We start from the raw sequence: 17,841 nt of genomic DNA, 5'->3' as shown, positions 1-17,841 counted from the left end.
AATATATTTTGTGCCTCTTTTAAGAAGCTATTATTTCTCTTTTCATAATGTCCTTGCATCATTCTCATTTCTTTTCCCAATTTTTTCTTTACCACTCATCTCTTTTACTAATTCTTCCAGGAATTTTTGTTGGGCTTGTGTCAAATTAGCATTTTTTTTGAGACTTTGTCTAAAGCTGTTTTCACAATGTTGTCTTCTGAGTTTATATCTTGATCTTCCCTGACACTGTAGTAGCTTTTCATAGTCAAGTTCTTTTTATTGTTTTTGGTGTTGTTTGCTCATTTTCCAGCCTATTTCTTGACTTTGAACTTTATGTTAATGTTGGGCTCTGCTCACCCGCGGGTGGGGAAGCACTGCCCCAAGTGTCAAGATTATTTTGTGTTGCTATTTTAAGAGCTAGTCCTAGGAGTCTGCAAATTTTCAGTGCTTCCAAAGTGATGTGATCTGGGAAGAAATGTGGTCACTCTTCTCCTGGTCTGTGATCTGGTCTTTACCCAGGAAAGGCCCTTGCTTCTCAACAGGCACAAGAATTAGTGCTCCTCTTAGCTCTGGAACTATGACCAGGACCCATACTCTCTTGTAACATTCACAGGTGCTTCTTTCCACCCTGAAACCATGACCCAGAATGACTTATATGCAATACAGATGCCAATCAGTGCCAGCTGCAACCAGTGCCAGCAAAGGGTTCCCTGAAATTTCTTTCTGAGCAGTTGCCCTACCCTGCCTTCTATTTCTGAGCTAAGAGATGCCACATTAGCTGCTACTGCTGTTGCTGCTGCCATTGCCACTACTGTCACCTCCAAGGCCTACTGCTGGTGGTCCAGCTGCACTCTGGGCCAGTTATCACCCCACTGTCATAGACCTCTGCCTCTGAACTTTGAAAACTGGAAAAATGTCTTGCACTGACCTTTTCTTGGCTCTGTCACTCCCAAACTTGATTTGAGGAGTTATTTTAAAATTGTTTGGAAGGGAATGTCAGAAGGGTTCAGCTGATTTGATGCCTGTACTCTACCCTCTAACTGGTAGGCCTTATCAAGGGTTGTGAATTATTATGTTGAGAATGGGAGAAGATCCAGAGGTTTATATTCTGGATTAGTGGTTATTCAATCATTAAAATTAGATATGAATAATAATACCAAGAATACTAGATTTCATGTATATGGACTTAAAATTTTCAAATCTTTTTTTTAACCATATATTATTTAATTTGATCCTCACTGAAATAGGTGCCATTATCAAACCCATTTTAAATATGAGGAGACTGAGACACCTAGAGGTTAAGTAGTTTGCTCAGGATCACACACCTGGTAAGCATCTAAGGTATCATCAGATTATAGTCTTCCTGACTCCAAGTCCAGTCCTTTATCAACTTAATTCAGAATGGAGGATTATGGATTAGGAGAATTGGGAGAGGTCAAAGGATCAAAGGACATGAAGAAGATGAAGATTCCATTTAATGAAAATGAGGGGCTAAGAGGTAGAAGGAATGAGTGGTAAACAAATAGTAAAGTTGTAAAATCCTGAATCTTGAAGATGATGCAGTATCATTAGATGATGAAATCTATAGTTTTGCTGTATTTTTATGTATAAGGGAAATATGATGATCCTATGGTCACTGGAGTAAAAGATACCAAGGAATTACTCATGTGGTCATTCATCAGTATGAATATATAAGGTGATATGAATGATGGTAGTCAAACAGATGGGAAAAAAAAGAAACCGTGTTGCAAGGGCTGGAATGGTTAAGGAAGTTAGGACAGTGACCTGGATGGTAGATGAGACCCATGAGGTTTGAAAGAGAAAGAGTTACAAAAGTGAAGTACATGGATTTTGAAGGAGGGAAAGTGGTGGAGTTAGTATATTAGAGGAAGAGTTTGGAAGTAGCATCATTGAGCAAGAAGAATTGTAAACCCTTCTCCTGACCCTGGGGTCATGAGAATAGGTATGTCATCAAGGATGGCTTGTCTTTGAGGGAAATTTTGGTTGGTGATTGTCCTTTGTGCTCGAAGAAGACCAAAATGACATCACTATGTTGGGGTCAAGGTACAATGTGTCCAACTATGGCTGAACAGACCCATGTGAGCTCAGAAAGCTCAACCACAGATCAAACACAAATAGTTCATATGGATGTTTTGAGTGAAGATGTCTCTCAATTTGCACATCTCATATTTCTCTATGTTTTTGGTAAAACAATCAGGGGAGAAGGAATGTGGAATAATGACCCACATTTGTGTAATGCCTTAAGTTTTGCAAAGTGTTTTTCCATATAATAGGAAGAAAGTATAGTTTGAAGGAAATAAAGTTTGGAGGAAATAAGATGGACAAGAAACTTGAATACAAGGGGGTGAGATTGATAGAGGAACCTCTATGATGAGAGGTTGAAATAATGTGTTAACAGCATAAAATTGTAGAATTGGCTAGGAGTCAAAGCTCTAAGTGGAGTGTGAAATGGTGGCCTTGGTGTGTAAATACCCTTGTAACTTTACATACTCAAATGACATTCTGTAGCTTAAGTTGAAAGCTATGAGATTTATTAGTAAGGAGAGTGGCTAAAGAGAAGGACATATAGAAGCTCCTCCCCACATGTTCTTTGATTGTCATTAATTTTTGCTTCTAGTCTACACTGAGGTTTTGGAAGGGGAGAATACCTGCCTTTTCACGCAGCATAGTACAATGGAAAACAACAACAACAACAACAACAACAACAACAACAACAACAACAGAGGACCTGGATTCAGATCCTGTCACTGCATGATGAGGGGCAAGTTACTTAATTTCTTTTGGTTTCAGTTTCCTCAATACTAATACAAAGAGATTGCCTTAGAAGGCCTATGTTGTCCCTACTAGCTCCATTTCTATGACTAACACTTATGGTGCCATAGTCCTATGTTTCAAACAGAAGGGTGGACATATAATTGATTCAGGTCTAGTCCTCAGCAAAAATGAAAAATTTGCTCTTTTCTTAGTGTCTTTGTCCTTTTTCCTCAACTTTTTTTTTTTAATCCATTGTGCCCTCTACCTCACCTTAATTTTTCAATTGTCATTATCAGGGCCTTTGTGCTCTTCCTTCCCCTCTCTCTCCACATAAAACCCGCTCTGTAGGAAAAATTTAACATCAGTCCTTTACATTTATAGTCCTGCACTTTGTATAGATTTAGGTCAATTTATTTGCTTTCTCAGGGGTACCTGCACTTGAAACCATATCTTTAAAACCAGGATTCTTATGCTGGGGTCCATGAACTTTATTTTTAATATTTTGTTAACTAGGTTTCAGTATAATTGCTGTCTTTTCTAATCCTATTATATTTTACTTTATGCATTTTAATATATGGTTCTGAGAAGTTAATATAGTCTTTATTGGACTGCCAAAAGAGTTCATAGCACAAAAAGGGCTAAGAACTCCTGCTTTACAGTTTTTGTTGCCCATGAAAGCAATCATTGAAGAGATTTTTTGTGGAGGGAGAGGGAAAAAGCAGAGGGAGGTGATGGGAAATGAGGGTAAGTAGGGTTTCCTCAATGCACCTGAGGTCATTCTATGTAAATAATCACCTCCTCTCCTTACCCTCTAAATCAGTCTTGGAATTAGCATTTGCTCCAGAGGGCTACCTCCCTTTCCCTGAAGAGCACTCCCACCTAGATTTTTTTGATTAAATGGAAACTCAGGCACTTAAACAGACAAGACCCCAGATCTTTATCAGATGAGTAGCTGTCTAGCTATGCCTCTTAGACTTGAAATTGCAAAGATGTTTTAAAAAATGTTTGTTAGTTAAGGTATTTCTCCATTAAATGCATTCCTATTTGATGCGGCTCAGTACTCTAGTCTATTAAGAGCTTTTTAGATTTTGTTGGATGATTGTCTTTCAACATATCAGCTATTCCTCCTTATTTTGTATAGTTTTGATAGGAGAACCATCTTTATTTTTATTCAAGTCTTTGATAAAAATGTTAATCAACATAATAAAGTCAAGGTATCCCTGGGTCACTTCACTACAGAACTGCATTGAAGCTGACATTGAACCATGATCATTACTCCTTGCAGCTATCCATTATACAATTTCTAAATCTACCTGATTGTGTAATTTGAGGAAGTCCATAGTTGTCCATTTTGTTGACCATCCTTCCAAAAATAATATCATATGTGTGTATATATACTTATATAAATATATATACTTAAGTATATATACTTAACATTGTATATTACATACACACACATATAAACACACACACACATATTATGTATGCTATCTACACATACACATTGTATATTAGATATATACACATGTGAATAATATAATATACATGTGCATACCTATTCATATGTGTATATATGCATGGAGACACACACACACACATATGCATATGTAATAAAGTTCTATGCAAGGCTTGTGAAAACAGAACTAACTACACACCCCAAACATCAATTATTGCCCCCACCAATAATAAAATGGTCTTAAGGATAAATTCTTCATTCCTCAGGATTAAGCTCACTTTTGTTTTCCTATTATTCTAATATACTTAGCACTCTGCTATCCAGACCTCGACTTTTGAATCTAGTCAGGATTTTTCTGAATTCCTAATGTCAATAGCCATGGTTTGTTTCTTAGTATGGTAACCAGAGACTCTCTGAACTAGGAATTGACTTTCTGGCTTCTAGGCACTTGGCTGGATTATAACCAGTGAAAATAATAAACCCTGGTGTAGCTTCCTGGTTTGCAGATTAAAAAACTAATTTAAGGCGGGGGGGGGAAGGAATTGCATATTATACAGACTCTATCATATCAGAAACAGATTAACTTATGTTACATAAAGATTAACTCTTAGTGGCAGGGATGTAGTTCACTTCTTTCCCAAGTTCACAAATCCCCTTTTTCTAAGGTCAAATTTCCCAGTGTTTGGAACTTGATATAAATTACTTCAGGGCAGGATAAATACCTTTTAACAAATATTCTACCTGACATTTTCCACAGAACTGCTGTCATAATTTTTATTAATGATTATTAATGTCTTTGTTTATAGCAACTAAATTGCTTTATAACACCTTCAGGGAGAGGAGATATGCTTCAGATCATAAAGCTATCCATAGATAACTGGCACATGGGTTCCCTATCATTGCTTCTCTTCCTGGGCTTTGTTTATTGTATTTTCCCCACTGAAAATCTCAGGACTTTTGCTGAACTTTTCCCTCTTCATATCCAGGCTGGCAAACATGAATCAGAGCATTAAACAGATGCTGTGCCCTCAATCTGAAAGAAATAGACATTTTGGACTACAAATATTAATTGGACAAAATAGCAGTCAAGGCATCTTTCCTAATTTGAAAAATGTACAATAACAAAGTACATTGTAGATGGCTGATAAATAAGCTTCTGTAGAAGACATCCTGGGGAAAAAACAGTGCACTTGAATATGCATAAACAGAGTTGCAACTTGCAGGAAAAATTAGAAAGACACTCTGGTTTCACAAAATACTCTCAGAAAGGGATGATACAGTGGAAATTATGGAGGACTTTTTCCTTTCACAACATTGAGAACCAGAGATGTCACAGATCTTACTACATTTTGATTCTGTTTTAAGCTCAGAAAACAAAACAAAATAAAATAAAACAAAATTTATGTTATATAATCTTAAACAGGCTCTCACTGTAGCAAGGAAATGCTTCTATCCCTCTCTAATTGATTCTGATTCTTTATTCTACTCTTCTCAGTGTCTATTTCAAACTTCATCTCTCCTTAAGCTTTATATGCCAATGCATCTCATCACTCTCTATGCTAAGGACCTTGCTTCCCATATACTTCATTGAAAAAAAAGAAATTATTTTCCAAGAACTCCCCCTTCTCCCCCTCTTCTTCACTTTATATCACTCAGATATGTATGTATGTATCTACTTATGTACCTATCTATCTAATCTTCCTTACTTCAATGTTGGGTGAATCTTCTTGACAAAATAATCTCTGCATGTACAATCTCATCTTTCCTAGCAGATCCTCATCATCTGTTATTATCTGTCTATTATCTTTAATCTCTCCCCATCTCCTGGCTCTTTCCATTCTGCCTACAAAGATTTCCATCTTTAAGGAAACCATCTCCCACAGTTTCAATTAATATCTCCAAGCAGATAATGCACAGATCTACATGTTAACCCCTAGTTTCCTTCCTGGGCCACCATCCATCATTACAAATTGTCTTTTGGTTATCTCAAACTTACCATATCCAAAAAGTAACTCAGTATATTTTCTTGCAAACCCTCTCCTTTTCTGGACATCCCTTGTACCTTTTAGGTTTACTTGTGTCCTGGGCACATCCAACCTCCCAGTTACCCAGACTCACAATTTCAGTTTACTCTTTGATTCCTCACTCTTACTCACCCCACATATCTAATTAGTTGCTAAATTTTTTTGTTTATACTCTCAAGACGTCATGTGGGTCCCCTTCTTTCCACTCGCACACTCACCACCTAAGTTTAGGCTGTTGTTACCTCTTGCCTGGACTATTATAAAAGTCTTCTAATTGCTTTCCATTCTCAAGACTTTCACCACTCCAATCCATTTTACACCCAGTTTTCAGAGAGATTTTCCTAAAGTGTAGTTCTAACCAAGTCACATCCTCTTTCATCCCTGACCTTGCCTCTATTCAATAAACTCTTGTGATTTCCCATTACATTTAGGATCAAACCTAAAGTCCCCTGCTTGGCATTTAAAATTTTTCATAATCTGGCTTCTTCCTATCTTTCTGGTCTTATACTTTATTCTTCTCCACATACACTGTAATCCAGTAGCCATGGTTTATTTGTTGGTTCTCAAACAAAATGTTCTCATCTCTCTTCCTTCTTTATACTATCTCTTTCCCATATCTGGAATTCTCTTCCTTCTCATCTTTACTTTTCAATTTCCTTGGTGTCCTTCATGTGGCGGCTTAACACCTTCCTTCTGCAGGAAACATTTGCAGCTTCCCCCCAGTTACTAGTACCTTAACTTATGAGATTATATCTCATGTATTCCATATATATCTTACAGGTACATTCTCTCTCCTGTTAGAAAGCTAGTTCCTTGAAGGCAAGGACTGTTTTTTCCCCAGTACTTTTCTTTGTATATGTAAGCATTTAGCATAGTTCCTGGAACATAGTAAATATTTAAGAAATGCCTGGTGATTGATTGATTGAGGAAAAAGAAATTGTAAAACATTTCCCATTCTTCACTCCTTATTCTCATTTTTGGAACAACATGTGATTGAAATCCAAAGTGATAAATTATACTTTTAATAGCATTGATTTAGTTTATCAAAATAAATCTTTAATTTTTAATAGGGAGTTAATGAATGTTTTTCAGTCTGTATTCATAAGTTGAATAGCTTGATGATGCTGAAAATATCCTTGATTTTCATTTGTGGTACAATGGTTAGAGCACTGGGCATGGAATTGGGAAAACTCATCTTCATGAGTTAAAATCTGACCTCAGACACTTACTAGCTTGGTAACTAACTCTGGGCAAGTCACTTAACCCTGTTTACCTCAGTTCCTCATCTGTAAAATGAGCTAGAGAAAGAAATGGCAAACCACTCCAATATTTTTGCCAAGATAAACTTCAAAATAGGGTCATGAAGAGTCAGACATAACTGAAATGAAAACAACAGAATCTTATTGAAATTACTACAATTGTTTAACCACTATTAAGCACATAACTTAGAATCACAGAGTCATTAAGTTGGAAGGGACATTAGAAATTATCTAGTTCATTGTTTTTGAAATGCTGTGGTCTCAGGACCCTCTCACATTTGTAAAGATTCTTGCATATTCCTTCAAGACCTTGGATTATGTGTACTGATACTTACTCTATTAGAAATTACAACATTTTAATATTAATATGAACACATTTTGATCTTGTAGACCCCATAAATTAGCGTATGATGATACCAGGGACTTTAGATCATACTATATGACTTGCTGATCCAGTCCAATACCCTACCACTCCTTCCAGGAATCTTTTATTTAATATCTTCACGAGTAATCATTCAATCTCTGTTTCAATCATGGAGGACTTAAAAGCTAAGGCAATATATTACATTTCTGGAATTTGACCCTAATATTTTGGGATGAGTTGAATTTGGGATTTTTCCCTACTAAAGTATAGATTTGCACATTTTATTGATCTGAACTCTGCCCTCTCTTCAATATTTATGGATATATTGTGTGATTTCTTGAAGTGTGATACTCATATGTTTGTGTCATCTTATTTTATTGAGAGACTAATAATTCCCACATTATTCTGCTTTATTCTGTCATTATCATTTCAGTCATTTTAGTTAATAAGACTTTTAGGTGTCATTATAATATAGCTTTTTTTGGGTTATTTTTTCCCCATATTTTCTTCCATTTCTGCATTTTTGAGTTTGATATCTACCTAGCTCTTTCAGGGAACACAGTGTTTTAGAAAATTTCTCAATTTTTTATTTTAAATTGTCCATTTAAAAAATTTTTAGAGGTTGAATTTCCATCTTTTTTCCCTCTTCCTTTAATTATTTTGTTGATTTGCTAAAGCTTCTTTTGATTATATCATTAACCTTGGGTGTGGGGAAGAAGGCTTATTGTTTTTATTGTGGTATTTTCACTGTTATCTGGAGTTTTCACCACACTTGCTTTTACTTCATAGGCTTTATTTATTTTACTTAAGCTTTTTATTGCTATTTATTCATTCTCAATGTCTGCTGATTTTGCTATGAGGTTTTCCTTGTGATAACATTTTCTTTTCCTGTCTTTGTTGCTATTCTTTAGTGAATTTCTTGCAATTTTGAGCTTCATAAGAAGGCCTGGTTGCTTTGTAATTGGTCATTTTGGAGGTATGACCCACATTAGTGAATGACAGATGTATGAGAATATTATCTTTGATATTTATCTTTTTTTTGCATTTTTAAATTGAATGTTTATATTCAAACATATGATAAAAATTTTGTAAAGGTGATATAAAAATCCCCTTTAAGATTCCTATTTTAAAAAAAATCAAAGTCTATCATATATTTTTTTAATGGATAAATGTGCTAACAATAAAACAGACTTTCACTGTTTCCTATGATAATTTAATCAGTGTAAAGCATTTCTCATAAGAAGGAGGCCAAAAGAGCCTAGAAATCACCTCAGCTAACAAAAACATGATCTACTTGCTGAGTAGAATGATATGGCAATTAAGGGCAATATCTGTTTAAATATAAACTCATTTGTACAATTATACCAAAGAAAATTGTGCAAAATTACAAACAATATAATTTCATAAAATAGTGAGAAGTGGCATAGAGAAAATGGATTTGTGGAATGTTAGGCTTGGGACCCATTTGAGCCATGCCATCTCAAAGACATTTAGAGGTGAAAAGAAAGGACAACAAACTGTAGAAAAATTTAAAAAAAATCTCTGGCTTTCTATAATAATATTCTCCATTAATGACCTTGTTATCACAGATTTGTGCTCTAATCTCATTATCTTTGCTGAAGAATTAGAAATGATACCAAAAACAAACAAACAAACAAAGAGGAGATGAACCATAGTCCATGCTGGATGTCCCACAATTTTGAAGACATTAACAAATTGATTTTCACTCCAACTAAAAAAAGAGTAAACATAGTAAACAATTAAGGAAAACAGATTTTATTGCTATTAGAAAATGGAAATCAAGCCAACATCAATAACTACTGGTCTTTTTTCATGTTTACAATATGTTCATGGGAGTAATTTAGACACACATTGAAGGAATCCATGATGAAAATATGAGAAGGAAATGGGTAGTTTTCCAAACCACAAGTGACTACATCTTTACAGCCACACAATTTACTGATAGGATTAAAGATAATAAGATCCCAGTAAGCTTGTTGTTTTTCATTGTATAAATGTAGATATACATGAAGATAGGTATACATAACCATTTGGCGGAGTTATTGCAAAATACAGTCTAAAAACCTTTCTTCCACTGAGATGTATCACAAGCATATTATGATCATAAAAATACCTTCAAAGACTCAACATAATTTGCCATAACTCTAGCTAATAATCCTTTTATTACTAATATCCAATGAAACATAATTCATAGAGATGTATTATTCCCTAACAGTGTTTGCCACTGTCATGGAGGACATCTAGTTCTAACCCCACAGAATTAATTTTTCAATGCATATATCTTGGATAGGTATTACATATAGATTATGATATAAGCAATAAATATGCTCTTGAATTTGGAAGATTACACAATGTTTTCAAATTTTCCCAACTTATCCCTTAAGAAAAGCCTCTTAATTCTAAAACACACACACCAATGCTGTTCCAATTATTCTTTATGGCTATAAATCATGGAAAACTCCCATACTGAAGGAATGAATATTGTGAATCACCCAAAAGACAATGGATAGTTTCAACAGGTTATCAATAATGAATTACAAGTATAATGGCCTAAAACATAGTGTCATAATGATATATAACCAGAAAAGGAGAGGGATGAGTTGTTTTGCAAGATCCAGAGATTACATGTGGACTGCCTGGATGCAAGATTGGTACATATGTAATTAGGAGATTCAAACTAAGATGCCTAGCACATTGATTGGATCCCCTATGGAAGATTTATGGAAAGATGTGAATGATTATTAAAGCATACTGGAAAGGCCAATATGGAAGAGCAGTTGGACTTCCATTTGGAGCCAGAGGTCATAACTATAAGGAATAAGTATAAGTTGCAAAGCTGCATGTTAAGATGTGATGAGAGGCAGTGGGCTCCCCATTAGTGGATGTCTTCAAGTTGTATCAGGTTTGTTGTAGGGAACATTATATTTTTTTTGGGATCTTGATTGGATAAAGTTGTTATTGTTCTTTTTGCATTCTAAAATTCTATAATTCTCTTGCATGGAAAAGAGTCACAGAATGAGCAGGGGTGGATAGTTGAAGGAAGAAGCCACACTGATAAGATCACAGATCCATTGAACTATTGAAAGTGTGTTAGCAGAAAAAGAAAACTACTTAGAGGGTATCATCTCTATGATAATTTCTAAAGATTTTCTTGTAGTCAAACTAGATTCATTTCAAGTCAACTTTTTTCAAAGTTCAAAGCCTTTGCTCTACTACCATAATGCCCCCAGGAATAGTTCATATTCCTCAGGAATAGTTCAAAGCAAATGATACTGTAAAATCTGAATCTCAGATGTATCTTATTTTCTACCTGATTTATTATACTTGGCTCTTGTTCTTCCTTCAGGTTGTGAATTATTCCTTGGAATTATGGTCTTTTAATGAACCATGGACAAAAAATGTCTGAGATAACAATTTCTAAGACAGGATAAATCCTGTAGAGTACATTTGCTCTAATTAATCCCACATAGGATGTGTCTATACAAGGGAGCTGAATTTGTTTTACAAGTATTGATAGAACACCCACACAGTTCACTGATCCAAGCATTATAGGGAAAGAGGAAGATGTCCCAGAAATTAACAAGGTCTATGTATTTGAGGGACTTCATATCTATTTGTAGATAAAAATGCAATGTAAAAATTAGCCGGAAGAGGAAATGGCTTTATCATGCACTAAAGGGAATTGGCAGAGGTAACGTCTTCCCCTCTCATCAAGAAGAGTAAATGAAAGGAATGGCTTTTCCTTGAACCAACAGGATTCATGCCAAATTAAACTTGAGCAGCCATTTTAAGGAATCCATTTGTGCAAGTGATGCTGCAGACAGAATGATAACAACAATAATACTAATGTCTTGCATATATATACATATATGTAACTCTATCTATTTATCTATCTCTCTATCTAATCTATTTTAAGTTTTGCCAAGTGCTGTACATTCATTACCTCATTGGTTCCCTAAAACAACTCTGTGAGAGGTTGGTGCTACTATTATCCCCATTTTGTAGATAAGGAAGATAAGTTCCCAAGAAATTACATGACTTTCTTAGTTCACAGAGCAAGTGTCTGAGATATTAAATGAATTCATTTCTTCCTGACTCTCAGTCTAGTAGTCTTTCTGCCATGCCAGTCTCCTTCTGATATAGCTACAATAAAAAAAAATCCTTTTCCTCCCCTCAAGAATGCTATGGATTGAAGACAGGTGTATAAAAGGTAGCAAGGCAGGATTATGGAAGAGGGAATGCCGAGAAGAAGCAAACCACAAATGTATGGCCAAGGAAAGAATTTTGCAGGAAGGTAAAAGACAGCAGCAGCAGGTAAGGCAGTGACTATGGGCAAGTGTCCGAGAGTTGTAAACTAAAATAGAAATCAGTCATTTGATTGAACTGGGCAGACAATAAGGAAAGACAGACACAGACAGGGTGAGACTTCCAGATGAAGCATAAGGCAGAGAGTTCCAGGTGAAGAAGGGGACCGGAAGAGTTACTGAAGAATCCCTAGCTTAACCTAAGTGTTTGAGGAATTGGTTTCTGATCTTTTTGTTGATTCTCTAGATAGAGTGGCATCCCATGGCTTGTAGCCATCTGGCATCTTTGGCATCTGGGCTGTGACCCTAACTATGTGAACCTGGGCGAGTGACTCCATCTCTCTAAGCATCAGTTTCCATATCTGTAAAATGGGAGGTAATGATACTTTCATTACCCACTTCATAAAATTGCTGTGAGGAAACAACTTTGCACTATACTATTGCTTTTTGTTATGTACTATACTATTGCTTTTTGTTATATATTTTGGTAATCCAGAACTAATTAAGTATAGCATAATTCAATTAAATTCAATAGATTTTTTTTAATGTGCTGGTAACTATCCTGTAGGTCCTGGAGGCACAAAGACAAAAATGAAATAATACTTCCTCGTGAGGAACTTATTTTCTACTTGGAGGAAGGGTTTCGGTATGGAATAACTAGTACTATGGCAATGAAAAATCTATGCAAACTAAATCCAAATAAATTTGGTGGAAAGAAAGCAATATTAACAACTAGGGAAAAAAATTGAAATCAGTTAAGGAAAACCTCTTAGAAGTGGTGAATCTTGGGCTACATCTTAAGAAAGATAATGACTTATTGGATAAATAGAGGCAATTTTGAACTGGAGTTTTAGACAACTAGAAATAACCCCTTCTGGCCAATAGACAGCAATGCCAGTTCCCCTTCTCTACCTGTGGCTGCAAATTGAATAATCTATAATCTATTTTGGTAAAAACAAAACAACAAAAAAAAAAAAACCAAAACCCAAAACCAAACCAAACAAAAAACCCCCCAACAACAACTCATTTTTTTTTAGAGAACTCTATCTTGACTGTGAATATCCTAAATAACATTGTAAGGTCATTACATGTTTTATGAAAGTGATTTGAGTAATCAAAAACCAATAACAATTAACCAGTAGATCTATTAATACAGTAAATAATTCTTACACCTGTGAAACTTGGACAGCCTATCAGTGCCATACCAGAAAATCCAACCATTTCCACTTGAACTGTCTTGGGAAGATTTTGAAGATCACCTGACAAGATAAGGTATGAGACACTGAAGTCCTTTCTTGAGATGAACTGCCAAGCATTCAAACTCTACCTGGCAACTTTGATGGGTTGGCCATGTTGTTTAAATGCCAAACATATGTTTCCCTAAAAGACTATGTTATGGAGAACTCACACAAGGCAGTTACTCACACAGGGGTCAGAAGAAGCAATGCAAGAACACTCACAAGATTTCTCTGAAGAATTTTGGAATCTATTGTGAGACATGGGAGACACTGAGACAGGACTGCACAGGATGGTGTATCTGCACCAAAGAAGGCATTATGCTCTATGAGCAAAGCAGAATTGCAAAAGTCCAAAAAAAGTAAGATGTGCAAATTTAGAGGAATCTTCATCCCAAATGTTCATATGATTGATTTGTGTCTGACCTGTGGTAGAGCCTTCCAAGCCAAAGTCTGATCAGCCAAAATCAGACACCCTATACGTTGACCCTGACATCATGATGTGATTTTGGTTTTCTTTGAGTATGAAAGAGAACACAAATAATTCTTAAAACTGATGTTACTTGCATCTTCTAGAGATATTTCAGTTTACTAAGATAAACAAATTACTTAGGATTTTGATTCGTAGACTTTTGTTTTAGCAGGCAAAAGAACTTGTCTAATCTCAGACCAATAGTCCTAGATGATCAATGTCAGTTTGGTGTAGTGGGGCAGTATAATAGATTAGAAGTGAAATCAAAGCACAATATTCTTGGAGCTTGTCATATATGTAGGAGTAGAAATTCTAATTTAGATACATGTTGAACTGAATGGCCTGCAAGGTATTTTCCAATTCTGAGATTTTATTGAATATTCTGCCACTTATTGTTTTTGAACTTGAGCAAGTAATAGAAAATGAATGGGCCTCAGTTTCCTGTAAAACATGGGGATTGGGTGAAACAGACTTTAAGGATTCCTTTAACTCTAAGTCCTATAAAGGAATGTGCCTAGTGGCTCTCGGATTTGTCCTTACCATATTCTCTTCATTATTATTATCAATAGCATCAATGAAAATATAAATGTCCAGCTTAATATAAATGTTCTGAGACAATATGGATTACAGAAATGGTATCCAAAAAGATTTTGATAGATTATAATGTTGGAATGAATCTAATAAAATAAATTTAATCAGTATAAATTCAAAATCTTACACAATGATTAAACAAAAAAACTCTACAAGTAAAATGTGAAGGAAACATCTAGACAAGAGTTAAGGTGGAAAAGTACAGAGGATTTTGATGGACTGCAGACTTGATATGAAACAACAGAGCGCTTTAGCAAACCTAAACCTAATGTGATCTTGTTTAGTGGATAGAATGATATTATAATCTTATTGAACTCTATGCTGGTCACAGAATATTTTAATCAGCTCTGAGAGCCATTTTTAGAAAGGTCATTTACAAGCTTGAAGGCTTCCAAATGAGGGCAACCTAGTTTGTGAAGGGAAATGAAAGCACATCCTTAAAGTACTCACTAAAGTAACTGGTGATACTCAACTTGGGAGAAAAAAAAAGGCTGAGTGGAGCTTGACATATATCTTTATGCATTTGAAGTTTATGCATTTGAGGATATAGGCTCTTTTTTTTTTTTATTTATCCTAGAGGATAGAACAAGGAACAGTGAGTGCCACAGGCTATTGCCCTTTAACTTTCTTTCCTTTCTCAAACTCCTTAAAAAACAAACAGAAAACTATCAACAACTGGTGACTCTACTTCCTATCTTCTCATTGTCACCTCAACTTTTTCCAGTCTGTCTTCTGACCATATTGCTCAACTGAAATTGCATTCCTCAAAGTTCCCAGTGATCTCTTAATTGATGAATATGTTGCTCTGTTTTTAATCTGCATCAACCTATCTGCTGCATCTGGCTCCTCATTCTCTATGCTGACTCATCATCCATATCATTCCCTCTAACTATGAGTATTTCCTAGACAATCGACTCTCTTTTCTTCTTTCTCTATATTTTTCTGTCTTGGTGGCTTCATCAGCTTCCATGGGTTTAATTATAGCTAGTTCCCAGTCAGTAGGAATGATGAATCCTTTTAAAGGATCACATCAATCAAATTCAGAATGTGTATTTCCATCGAACAGATATAACTTACCACGTTTTAAATAAGTACAACTTCAAATAGTATGTATTTGACAGCATCTTCATGGGGATGAATCTCAGATCTATATGCCAGCCCTAGTCTCTCTCCTGAGCTCCAGTACCTCATCAACTTTTTATTACTCATTTCAAACTGATTGTCTAGAGATATTTCAAAATGAACATGCCCCAAAAAGAATTTATCTTTCCTCCCAAATGAGATTCTTCAGTCTACCAGATTATTAACCTTAGTGTTTTCCTCAACTTTTATTTAATCCTTACCACACAAATGTAATCTTTTGCCAAATCTTGCTGTTTCTCCCTCCACCGTAACTGCTTATCTGACCCCTTTTTGCTACTCACATGTATGAACTCACTTTGATATCTTAGAATGCTTTTTAATTCAAAACATAACTCGGCAGCTAATTTCCCCATGTCTTACTGGATCTCCAAATTACTGCTGCTCTCTATTACTTTCTATTATTATTTTCTGTTATTTGTAATCTCTTTTGTATATGCTTATTTGTGTGCATGCTGAATCCTGATTCTTCTAAGAAGGTAAGTTCCTTGAGGGTAGAGATTGTTTTGTTCTTTCCTTTGTACTCATTCAGACCTAAGACAGTACTTTGCAGGCATTAATAAGTATTCATTGAACTCAATTGAAAAGAGTATTCTAAGAATGCAATCAAAAAGAGAGAAAGAAAGAAAGAAAGAAAGAAAGAAAGAAAGAAAGAAAGAAAGAAAGAAAGAAAGAAAGAAAGAAAGGAAGGAAGGAAGGAAGGAAGAAAGAAGGGAGGAGGGAGGGAGGAAGAAAAAGAATGAATGAAAAAGCACCTGGCTAATACTTTCTATGCTCCAAGCACTGTACTAAATGCTGAGGATACTGATAAAGAACACGAGACAGTTCCAGCTCTCAAGGAGCTCCTATTAGAGGGAGCAAATATATAATAGAATTTCAGTGGCAAAGCAAATGGAAAGGCACAAAAGTCCTAATGTTTCAATGGCAGGGAAGATGGCAAAGCCCAAGATTTTTAGGTTACATCAGGAGGTTGAATAAAGAGGTGGGGTCTAGAGGGCATAGAAACTATAGGGATGGTAAGTCTGATAGTCTTCATATCACTGAAGGGAACAGAGTTGGGGGACTCAGATTTCATCCAAGTGGTGTGAGCAGTCAAGTAGCCAGATGCGTTTTGAGAAGCCTGCAACTAGGGGCTGACATGAAGCAAAAAGAAGGGGGAGAAAGCACACTGGTGGTGACATGTTTTTCCAATGCACAATGAACCCTCCAAATGCCATAGGCCCATATGGGTTCTATGTTAATACTGGACAGAAGAAAAGAGCAAAGGGAAGGTATAGTGGAATGGGGAGAGAGGACACCTGGTGTTTCTTGGCAGGTCTAATTAAGGAAATGAGCCCAAAAAGGAGATCACAATAAAGCAGTCGGATAACAAGATTAATTAACAGCTATATAATGAACCCTTAGCCCCTTAGGATTGTTAATATTACATAATGCAGTTATTTTGTATATATGTCTTATAACTGACATTTTAAAGTTATTACCTAAAGGTATTTTTGTCAAAATGTGAGGTCCAAATGAATTGGAGACATAAAAATATAAGAAGAGCAATAAAATGAAGGAAAATCTGTTCTATTATTAATACTGTGCCTTTACAGAATAGAAAGCACTGTCTTGATCTCAAATGTCGAGAACTCGAATTCTGAATATAGATGGATATGCAGCTGAGAGAAAATTGGATGGTAAACACAGCATTAAGGAAAACAATAAAAAAATTTTAAAGCCATTAGGAACTTCAAGGGCAAGTTTAAAAGGGAATTTAGAATAAATTGTATCTAGACATGACATACCTAATCAGTAAAATGAATCAATAAAATTAAAAAAAACACTTCTCTTAATACTTCTTAAGGAATAATTTATTATGATGTGTTGTTATTTTGTTGATGCAGTTAAAAAGATGTGTTTCAAATGTGAGAAAAAAAGACAGATGGAAAAATGAATTAAATTTAGGATTAGAGGTAATATATTCAGAGAATGAATTTTTACAAATACTGTTATTGCTCCAGAAAAAAAAAAAAGATTTATAAGGGCCGTAGAATAGAATTGTGCAGATCCATCAATAGTACATTATCAGCAGACGATACTTTTTCAACATGGCATGGAAGATTACAGAAAGGACACGAGGAAAGTTAAAGAAGAAGATATTCTGAAGAATAACAGAAGGAGTAGATTTATATGGTGTCTCCGAAAGAAGCAATAACTTTGAAGTGCTTTTAAAAAAAGA

The sequence above is a fragment of the Phascolarctos cinereus genome, unplaced genomic scaffold (genome assembly GCF_003287225.1).
Source record: "Phascolarctos cinereus isolate Bilbo 61053 unplaced genomic scaffold, phaCin_HiC Scaffold_2;HRSCAF=192, whole genome shotgun sequence".
Lineage (NCBI taxonomy): Eukaryota > Metazoa > Chordata > Mammalia > Diprotodontia > Phascolarctidae > Phascolarctos > Phascolarctos cinereus.
The sequence above is the reverse complement of the archived record's forward strand: the minus strand, read 5'-3'. Positions refer to the sequence as shown.